The following is a 12,329-nucleotide window of genomic DNA, read 5'->3' on the forward strand; positions in this document are numbered from 1 at the left end:
GCAAGGGTAACAGGGAACCATATTAGGACTTTTGTAATGTTTCCAACGACAAAAACATTTAAGTACCATATGTTTGTAATGAATTTGGTATGTTTGGTAAAATCACCATCTTTCTAAAAATAGTTAAAATACTCTCTCGTTCAAATCAAACCAAAGACATTCATATATGACCTTAGGACCATTACCTGTAAGATGTGATGACTTTGTACATACATCGGGGTTAATTATAATCAAAATACTGAAGTCTTGAAACAAATAATTCCATCCTGACTCCTATTCCATGTCTAGTAGTAGGAATTGAGTGGGGCCACCCACTCGACGATTTCACCAACATCAACTTACATACGACGTTCATATACCGCTCGATCGTAGGGAGACCTGTCAGGGATCATGATATCAAGTATCATTACTGGCTATCGAAACACACCCACTACTAGTGCTAGACACTGTGGTATGAATCATCTACAGTAATAATGATATCAAATAAAACGGAACACCCTGAAAAGAAACACAAGATACTCTATCACTCTGGTGAGCTCTTCTTATGAATACAGCTTAACGCATGTTATCTAAAAAGATTCGGTTGTCACCATTCAGTTTCGATTAGTATAGTCCTCATCTTCCCGATTTAACGACTACAAAAGGACCCTTCACCTAACCCACCGAATATCGAAACCTTTATCTCCCATAAACGCGTCCAGCACGGACCTCCGGGTCATCTCTCGCTGTGAAACTCCAAAACACGCACCAGAGGAGTGTTATACTTCCCGAAACCTTATCACAAGTATTTACAGGAGACCTTCGGGAATGTCACGCATACAACAGACAAGGTTCAAGCACAGAAGCTTTGGACGGATACTGTTAGTCTACCACTACTACGTGTATACGCGAGGATAATGTATAATTAAGATTCTACGGACATTGGATGTGTGCTTCCGCCCTATTTTCTGTTCCATGTTTGGTTGTGGACTTGGGGCAGAGTCACCCATCCAACTGCCTTGCCAATCTTAAACACATACGACCTATATGTACAAGTACATGATAGATGGACCAGGTACGAGTCCTGCCATGAACTTCGGGCCAAGATTGCCCATAAGGACGGGTGAATGTCCTACCATCCGAAAAAGGTCTAGTCGCGTAAACCAAACCCACATGCTTCCTAACGAGCTACAAGAACTGTCAGGTCAAACCTGTCGAACTACTTAACAATGAAATTGAAGAACCAAGCTTCTCACCCTGGAGAGATCCGGTCTTATTCTTCAAATAGAAAGACAAATTGCTCGTAGGTCCATCGACCTCAGAGGCCCCGACAATATCTCTAGTAGAAACATTTACTATCTGCCTCGCATAGACGAATAGGCCGACCAACCGCAAGGAACGAGGTACCCTTCAGGAATTGGACCCGAGATCCAAATATCACCAATCGTGAGTATTGGAGAAGGATGTCCGAGGACAATCCTCCAAGTTTGATGCGGACGCTACAAGTTCGTAGTGATTACCCTCGGATAGGACCAACCCGCTCGCAGTCTTCATGAACTTAACGAATAGGGTATGCCATTCTTACTGGGATCAGTTTGTCATTGTCCTTGAAAATGACTTGCTTATCTATCCTAGTAGTAAGAAGAAAACAAAAAAAAGCATCTACAACCAACCGTGGGAACAATTCGATCAGAGAAGCCTTACCTGAAGTTCTCTAGATACGAGTTTTGGAATTGAAGAGTCAAATTCCTAAGACACACTATTATTGATGTGGAAATTATTGAGGACCCTTTTAAATTAATCAAAACCATTGAGAAATTGTCAGCACCAAAAGTGTCAACGGGAACACGCCGAAATTCTGGGTCTCGCTGACCTACCGTCTTAGTCCCTAGAGAACTTCTCGCAAATTACAGAACCCCCCTTACGACTTTGACCCTGAAGGGAGCAACCCTTTTCTGGGAAGAGAAGCAAGAGGGAGAAACCTTTAGAACTCCAGAGTAAGAGACCAAATTCCTCTGGAAGCCTCACTCTGGGAAGGCTTAGTACGCTTCGGAAAGCATGGAAAGCTAAAATCCAGGATAATTAGGACCTTCAGGATTCTCGTCAGAATATCTATCCGACGAGACTCTTGTAATCCCCCTCGACGAGATCGAGTTCCACAAGAGCCTCACCTTCGTGGATGAACCGTAGTGACCATGGACCGAGAGGTCAAGCGGACGAAGCAACGCCGCTTCCCATTAGTGAAAGTTCGCTGGAATACTAACCAAGGACCTGGAGTCACTTGGGAGCGCGAGAATCAGTCGATTAGGAAGTATCCCCACTTCTTGGCTCGATTTTTCATGCCTACTCCTTGCTTAAATTCAAATTTCGGGATGAAATTCTCGCTAACGGGGGGATGATGTGTGTCACAACTGAAAATTTTGAGCTATGTAATCTATACATTCAAGTTAATATGAATCAAAAACTTCAATCAAATACATCATACAAGTACCACAAGTAGTCATCAAACAATTGGAAAACCCTAGAAGTTCTTGTTAAGTCTACTTTGGACTAGAACTTCCTTATTGGATCCAAGTGGACCAATAAGCTTCTAATTGGACTCTCAAGGGCTTAGAACCCTAATTGGGCTCTAATTGGACCCACACTAAATTATTTCAACATTTTGGACCATATTGGGCCTAGAATGAAATAAATTAATGACTAGGAACCATAATTAACCTAATTTGACCCTAACTAGTCATAAAAATCACCTTTAAATTTATTTGGACCAAAAATTACTCAACTTAACCATGAAAATTGGGCTTAAGTATTTAAAGTCCAAACATTCTCTTTTTCCTCCAACATTTTCGGCCCAAATCAAGCCCAAGAGAAAGGTTTGACTTTCACATGCCACCTCACTATTGTCCATAGGATCTCCATGCAAGATATTCCCTTTTCCCATGCAAGCATCACTTCAAAATCACCTCACTTCTCTCCTCTCTCTCACTCTCGGCCACATCTCAAACACACACACACATTTCACAAATTCCCTCAAAGAACATTCAAGAAAACTCTCTCATTTCCTCCCCATAAATTCGAGATTTCAAGAAGCTTTCAAGGAGATCTTTCAAGAAAAATCACCATCTAAGGTAAGTTAATGTTTAACTTATGATCTAACTCCCTCTATTCCATTAAAATCTCTTCTAAATTCATTCATATTTGTGATCTTGCATCCTAGAGGTCGGAATCTTCACCAAAGGGTGCTTAGGTCAAAAATCACTTCATTTTCCTTCCATTTTCTTTGCAAAACCGAGCCCCCACACCAAGGTGAGCTTCATACCCCCTATTTTCTGTTTTTATGAGTTTTGTGGGGGGGGGGGGAATACAAGTGAAAGTGTAGATCTATATGTGTTTGTATGCCTTGTATGATTTCCATGCTTATATGTATGCTTTTATGTGTTTTAATGTTGGATCTAGCCATAAAACCCATCAAAACCGAGATATATCTTGTGTTAAATGATTTTAGCTTCAAATATATTTCTAAACACAAAGTGTTTCAAGAAAAATGGCTAAGTGGTTTAGTAATAATTTTCTTTGGGTTAAAAACACAAATTTTGGGCCTAAAATGTGAAAAATACAAAAATAAGGGCCCAAATTGACATTTCACAGATTCTGATGGATGAAGTGTGCCAAAACAGTTTCCATAAAACTATTTCTGGAATTACACTTAATTAGAGGATTAAAAACATGAATTTCAAGCTTAATGGGCTAAAAATGAAAATTTCGGCCCAATGAGGCCCATTATGCGAATTTTTCTGTTTTGGAGGGCCAAAACTGTAACTTTCTGTAAAACAGTGGACTATAAGTGTTCCAAATCCTTTTCAAAGGTTTAAAATGCTTTTTAAATTTAAAAAGGATCAAAGTTGCAAAAAATTTCCCATTTGGGCAAAAATTGTCAAAGTTGCGAAAAGAAGGGATTAAAACCGAGAAAACTGCATTTTCAGGGTCTTAAGCTGTTTTCTATGAAAAATATGCTGGAAAATGTTTATTTCAACAATTTTTGGTGTTAAAATGTCAAGAAAATTGATTTAAATACCAAACCGGAAAATATTTTAAATAAAGGGTTGAAAAGGTAAATTTTACAAACGAGGAGGGGCTGAAAACAGAAAATTTCCAAGACTAATTCTATACATGCAATATGATCAAATAATGGTACTACTACTATCGACAAAATACAATACACTACAATACCAAAAGTCGTTGTTAAACGAATTGGTTCGGTCTCGAACCAATAAAAATCCGAAACCACAAACACAACGATACTATGATACTACAATACTATGATTCATACAAATAACGATTCGGAATACATTATACATGTGCACAGACGTCTACGCACTATCTTTGGGCCCCACAAGTGTAAAATCTTGTTCGTTGAGCCTAGCTAGCCCGACGGCCTGATCTTAAGGCCCAAAGACTTCATCTTACGAAGTGTTGGGTTTTACCAACCCGACACAACGTAACCGGACTTTCAATGGCTGTAGACTACTGGTCCCCAAGGGTCCTTTAGTATCGCTAGTAAAGTCTGCCTTTTTTGCGAGGCGGGTCTGGGACCCCTCGTACCTTTTTATCCCCAACCGGCTAATGGAGTCGTCGAGGCCTTCGTGTCCTCCTTCTCTTCGGATGTGGGACAACAGGACGGTTGGATAGCGTGACTAGTACGGACGACGCCTTCGGGATCGTTAGTATTGCCATAGACTAGTCGTTTGTGTAACGCGTGTTTGTGGCGGATAGTCATGCTCATCAATGATCCAATGTCGTCTGGAATGACATCTTCATGCGTTGCAATGGTTTCAAGTAATTTCATGGAATTCAAGGAATTAGGAAAACATCGGGTTTTCCTAGGGTTTTCAATACATACAAATTCAGAATACATACGATTTCAATAAACAATATTTTACAAGTATAGAAAACAAACAAGCATACTTATGGATCTTCACACCCTTTTTGATTATACTATTTTCAGAAAATATCGGATTTTCTGGTGGTTTTCAAACGATACGAAGCATTGTTTTCAAATACAACTTATGAACTCACCAACATTTCATATGTTGACGTTTTTTTTCAAAATACTTGTATTCTCAGGGAACCAGTGAATCAAGGGAAATCATATTCAGTGACGGTTGCAGTTTATTTTTGTATGAATTGAACAAATTAATTTTTGGGGGAATGTAATGTTTAAACAATGTATGATATGTAAACACTACTGGTTGTACTATGTTAATGAATGGTGACGAATGTTGTTATGTTTCATATATATTCAATGTTATGGTATTCAATTGAGTCACGACAGCCCCCGGACGTTTCCGCCGTCTGGTTCGGGGGTGTGACAGGTTGGTATCAGAGCTTTGTTTATAGTGAACTAGCATGTCGAGCCATACATTGATATGCAACTATAAACCAAAAAGAGGGTCTAACATAACTCTGAACAGAACAAGTAAATAAAACACACTTGCTTGCATTAGGAATAAAGATCCAACGCTGAATCAAACACAATAACACTGGTATCTCGGTTAATTCGGGACTGTTCTTAGTGATACCAAGGAGTGAATGTAGCCTGATCAACTACATTCTCTCCAAGGTAAAATTAACACACGTCTTGATGAGATCGGGATAGCCAGGGAACCTAACACTATACCTTTTATCACCCAAAAAGAAAATGTTTGCTTAGTATGTATAATAGTCATAGCATCCTAGGATAATGTAGCATATTTACGTACTCGCGCAGACAGCATGGCTGGCTTTCATCACCCGGGAGACCCCTACTTCCCTAATCAGGGAAACAACGGCTGGCTAGAGGAGGAGGAGGAGGAGCCTGAGGAAGAGCCTGAAGAAGAACCTGAGGAGGACCCCGAAGAGGAATCTGACGGGGAACCGGAGGCGGAAGTCGAGGGCGAGCCTGTCGAACCCGAAGAAGACGAAGAACCTTTCGAAGAGGAGCTCGATGACAGCGAAGGGGGTGATTCGGACGCAGAGTCCGAGGTCATCGACCCCCCTTACCCGATCAGGGTGCCTGCTTATCGTGTGGGACCCACTGGACCTACCCCTCCTTGGGGCATTGATCTTTGGAGATGGAGCAGACATCAGGGACAGCGACCCCCATTTGGCATGTCACGTGAGTTCTTTGACTTGAGGGACGGAGGACCGGCCGACCGAGCCCTACCGGTCATGGTGAGACGACTACGGGACACCGGCGACCTTGCTCAGGGCACTGCTGATCAAGTACGCCAGTTGTGGACTAGGGTCGAGCGTGCGGAACAGGAGACGCGTGACGTCCTCCGGGAGTTTCACATGAGGCAGGTAAGGTGGGAATCTCGACTTCAGGACGCAGAACGCCTAGTGGCTCGTCTTCAGGGAGCATCCACATCTTCGGCACCACCTCCTGACACAGCTCATCGCGGTTAGGGATAGACTTATCATAGTAGGTTATTAGGAACTATGCTATGTACTCCGGCTCTATGTTTAAGTGACTACACTACTCATGGAGCCGTTATGCTGTCGGAATAGTGTTACATATGTATGCTCCTACGAGCAAATTTTCTTGTACTAAATGCGGATAATATTAATAAACTTTTGTGTGTTTTGCTATAATGTTCTCAGTTGTCATGTGTTGAGACGTTATGATTGTATGCTTGATGATAGTAATGTTTAGGTTCGCACCATACACCTAGCTAGTAGGATCACAACCTCACAGAAACCACGTACACTCAACATCTTTCCGTTTCATGACAGAAAGATGCCTCGCCCAGCTACTCGCGGAAATCCCGAACCAACCCCGCCCGAAGTTGACTCCACTGCTTTCCAGGCAGCCGTGTCTGCTGCAGTCACAGCAGCTATGGCACAACTTCACCGAGGGAACAACGGAGGAGGTAACGGGCAAGGATCCGGAAGTTCGAACAACGGGACGAACCAAAGACTCACTAAAACGTGCACCTACAAGGATTTTGCGAACGCTAAACCCCGAACTTTCAACGGTACCGGAGGAGTGATCGCCCTGAAGCGATGGATCGAGAAGGTAGAGTCGGTATTCGAGATATGCGAGTGCCCCGAGCAGATGAAAGTGAAGTTTGCGGCCTGCACTTTTGTGGACCAAGCACTCACTTGGTGGAATGGTCACGTAGAAGCTATGACACTCCCTGTCGCCAACTCTATTCCCTGGGCAGAAATGAAAGAGATGTTGACGGCTGAGTACTGCCCCCGAGGCGAAATACAGAAGATGGAGCAGGAACTATGGAATCTCACGGTACAGAATGGGAACATCGATGCTTACATATCGAGATTCAGCGAACTATCTCTGTTGTGCCCGGGTATGATCACATCAGAGGGAAAGAAGATTGAACGATTCATCTGGGGACTGACATCCCCCATTCAAGGGAATGTGATAGCTGCGAACCCTGAAACTTTTGACAGTGCGAAGAGATTGGCAAAGAGGCTATATGATCATAACCACAAAAAGGGCGAGAAACCGGTAGAGACTGAGAAGAAGAAGGAGGGTGATGGTAAGAAAGGATGGAACAACAAGAGGAAGGGGCGTCAGGGTCCCGAGACCTCTAAAAAGCAGCAAACGGTGGCAGTTCACGCTGTCACTGCGCCGGTACCAGTCACATCACATGCTCCAGCCTCAGCTGCTTCAAATGCTTCAAGACCCTACTCCGGTACTCTTCCTAGTTGCAATAAGTGCGGCCTCCACCATCACGGCGAATGCAGGGAACTCCATTGCACCAGTTGCAACCGAAGGGGACACACTGCAAGGTTCTGCAGGACTTATCCTTCTCAGAACCAGAGTCAGGGAAACAACCAGAACAACAACAATAACCACCGCAATACCAACAACACCAATGCCGGCAGCAACAATGCAGGGCCTAGCCACACCTGTTTTGGGTGTGGAAGGACGGGACATTTCCGTCGAGATTGCCCTAACAACAACAACTCAGGAAACAGAGGAGCAGGAAGAATGCTGACTATGGGTCAGAGTGATGCAGTTCAGGACCCCGCAGTTGTGACCGGTACGTTCCTCCTAAACCACACTTATGCATGCATCTTATTTGATACTGGAGCGGAGCGAAGTTTCGTAAGTGAGAAGTTTAAACATTTACTAAAACAACAACCCCAGAAGCTAAATGAAACCTATACGGTGGAAATGGCCAATGGGAAAACCGAATCCACTAGGGAGATCTACATCGGATGTACCCTAACCCTCAACCAACACGTCTTACGAATAGATCTGATGCCAGTGTCAATTAGGAGTTTCGATGTGATTATCAGCATGGATTGGTTAAGCCCCCACCATGCTGAGATTATGTGCCACGAGAAGGCCGTTCGCCTTCGTCTCCCGAATCACGAAACCCTAGTAATTTACGGAGACAAACCTAGCACGAATCTTCGTCTTATCTCGTGCATCAAAGCACAAAAACATCTGCGAAAGAACAACTTAGCGTTCTTGGCCCACATAGTGGACAAGGCCAAAGAAGAAATTAACATCCAAGACATTCCGGTAGCGTGTGAATTCCCGGACGTGTTTCCTGAAGATCTTCCAGGAGTACCCCCAGAGAGACAGGTGGAGTTCCGAATCGACCTCGTTCCAGGAGCAACTCCTCTCGCTAAATCACCATATCGATTGGCACCTGCTGAAATGCAGGAATTGTCCAGCCAACTCAGTGAGCTTCTGGACAAGGGATTTATCCGACCTAGCTACTCGCCATGGGGAGCTCCGGTGCTCTTTGTCAAAAAGAAGGACGGATCTTTCAGAATGTGCATCGATTACAGAGAGTTGAATAAACTCACTGTTAAAAACCGCTACCCACTCCCACGAATCGATGATCTATTCGACCAGCTCCAAGGAGCTAGCTATTTTTCTAAAATAGATTTACGGTCCGGGTACCATCAACTCAAGGTCCGAGAAGAAGATATTCCAAAAACCGCTTTCCGAACCCGCTATGGACATTATGAATTCGTCGTAATGCCCTTCGGTCTAACAAATGCACCCGCCGCATTTATGGACCTAATGAACCGAATCTGTCGACCGTTCTTGGACAACTTCGTCATTGTGTTTATCGATGACATCCTCGTCTATTCTCGAAGCAAAGAGGAGCATGGCCAACATCTCCGACAAATCTTAGAGACTCTGCGAACGGAAAAGCTGTACGCCAAACTCTCCAAGTGTGAGTTCTGGCTTCGGAGTGTGAATTTCCTAGGCCACGTGGTTAGCCAAGACGGAATTCATGTGGACCCCTCTAAAGTCAAAGCTGTGGAAGGATGGACAACTCCGACTACGCCCACAGAAATTCGTCAGTTCTTAGGCCTAGCAGGCTACTATAGGAGATTCATCCAAAACTTCTCTAAAATCGCCAAGCCACTTACCTTGCTTACGCAAAAGAGCGTGCCATTCAAGTGGACAGACCGACAAGAGATTGCGTTTCGAGCCTTGAAGCGAGCTCTTTGTAGCGCTCCTGTACTATCTCTACCTGAAGGAACGGAAGACTTTGTAGTTTACTGTGACGCGTCAAATCAAGGCTTAGGTTGCGTTCTCATGCAACGTGGAAGAGTGATAGCATATGCGTCCCGTCAACTAAAGACGCACGAAGTAAATTACACAACCCATGACCTAGAACTGGGAGCCGTGGTCTTCGCCCTAAAAATTTGGAGGCACTACCTGTACGGTACAAAGTGCACCATCTTCACAGACCACAAGAGCCTCCAGCACATCTTGAATCAGAAGGAGCTGAACATGAGACAACGAAGATGGGTGGAGCTATTAAACGACTACGAATGCGAGATCAAGTACCATCCAGGCAAGGCCAATGTAGTAGCCGATGCCTTAAGTCGGAAGGAGTACTCCAATCGCCATACGAAAACGCACTCGATAACCATTCAGTCTCATTTGGCCGCTCAAATTGCATCAGTCCAGGCAGAGGCTATGAAAGCGGAAAATAGAACTAGCGAGGCATTACGCGGAATGGAGAAGAACCTGGAAGTCAAAGAGAATGGGGTATACTACTTCATGAACCGTATTTGGGTTCCAAAAATCGGAGGATTTAGGGAGACCGTTATGAAGGAAGCCCACAAGACACGATACTCCATTCATCCTGGTTCGGACAAGATGTATTTGGACATTAAGCAGCACTATTGGTGGCCTAACATGAAGGCGGAAATCGCAACTTATGTTAGTAAGTGCCTTACGTGTGCCAAAGTAAAAGTGGAGTACCAGAAACCTTCCGGATTGTTACAGCAACCGGCAATCCCTGAGTGGAAATGGGAGGGGATTTCTATGGACTTCGTGACCAAGCAGCCCAAGACGTCGGACGGATTGGACACCATATGGGTAATAATCGACCGACTGACGAAATCTGCCCATTTCCTGCCAATCAAAGAGTCCTACAAGATGGAGAGGCTGACGCGTTTGTACCTACGAGAGATTGTAAGACTTCATGGAGTGCCAAAATCTATCATCTCGGATAGGGACAGTAGGTTCACGTCACGCTTTTGGCAGTCGCTCCACAAGGCCATGGGAACTCATCTTGATATGAGCACCGCGTATCACCCACAGACGGACGGTCAAAGCGAACGAACCATTCAGACGCTTGAAGACATGCTTCGTGCATGTGTGATAGACTTCGGAAAGTCTTGGGATACCCACCTACCGTTGATCGAGTTTTCATATAACAATAGTTATCATTCGAGCATTAAGGTGGCCCCTTTCGAAGCACTGTACGGGCGTAAATGTAGATCACCGTTATGTTGGGCTGAAGTAGGTGACACCCAGCTAGCAAGAACACATACGTCGGATAGGGCAATAACAGGACCGGAAATCATTCGCGAGACCACAGAAAAGATTGTCCAGATCAAAGCTCGATTACAGGCATCGCGTGACCGGCAAAAGAGCTACGCTGATAAACGGCGAAAGCCCTTAGAATTCCAGGTCGGTGATCGAGTATTGTTAAAGGTCTCACCCTGGAAAGGGGTTATACGTTTCGGAAAACGGGGAAAGCTGAACCCGCGATACATTGGACCTTTCGAAATCGTCGCCCGAATAGGTCCAGTAGCATACAGACTACAACTACCCGCGGAGTTAAACGGTGTACACCCCGTGTTTCACGTCTCTAATCTGAAAAAGTGCCTATCAGATGAAACTCTCGTCATTCCTCTTGACGAAATCGGAATCAATGAGAATCTCCTGTTCGTCGAAGAGCCAATCGAAATCATGGACAGGGAGGTGAAGCGTACTAAGCAGAGTCGCATCCCGATCGTGAAGGTACGGTGGAACGCAAAGCGTGGGCCAGAATTCACGTGGGAACGCGAAGATCAAATGAAGCAAAAGTACCCTCACCTATTCTAGCATTCTCAAATCTAGCTTTCAAACAGAATTTCGGGACGAAATTCCCTCTAACGGGGGGATGATGTCACAACTGAAAATTTTGAGCTATGTAATCTATACATTCAAGTTAATATGAATCAAAAACTTCAATCAAATACATCATACAAGTACCACAAGTAGTCATCAAACAATTGGAAAACCCTAGAAGTTCTTGTTAAGTCTACTTTGGACTAGAACTTCCTTATTGGATCCAAGTGGACCAATAAGCTTCCAATTGGACTCTCAAGGGCTTAGAACCCTAATTGGGCTCTAATTGGACCCACACTAAATTATTTCAACATTTTGGACCATATTGGGCCTAGAATGAAATAAATTAATGACTAGGAACCATAATTAACCTAATTTGACCCTAACTAGTCATAAAAATCACCTTTAAATTTATTTGGACCAAAAATTACTCAACTTAACCATGAAAATTGGGCTTAAGTATTTAAAGCCCAAACATTCTCTTTTTCCTCCAACATTTTTGGCCCAAATCAAGCCCAAGAGAAAGGTTTGACTTTCACATGCCACCTCACTATTGTCCATAGGATCTCCATGCAAGATATTCCCTTTTCCCATGCAAGCATCACTTCAAAATCACCTCACTTCTCTCCTCTCTCTCACTCTCGGCCACATCTCAAACACACACACACATTTCACAAATTCCCTCAAAGAACATTCAAGAAAACTCTCTCATTTCCTCCCCATAAATTCGAGATTTCAAGAAGCTTTCAAGGAGATCTTTCAAGAAAAATCACCATCTAAGGTAAGTTAATGTTTAACTTATGATCTAACTCCCTCTATTCCATTAAAATCTCTTCTAAATTCATTCATATTTGTGATCTTGCATCCTAGAGGTCGGAATCTTCACCAAAGGGTGCTTAGGTCAAAAATCACTTCATTTTCCTTCCATTTTCTTTGCAAAACCGAGCCCCCACACCAAGGTGAGCTTCAT

Source organism: Lactuca serriola, chromosome 2 (genome assembly GCF_051521515.1).
Source record: "Lactuca serriola cultivar US96UC23 chromosome 2, Lser_US96UC23_V15, whole genome shotgun sequence".
NCBI lineage: Eukaryota > Viridiplantae > Streptophyta > Magnoliopsida > Asterales > Asteraceae > Lactuca > Lactuca serriola.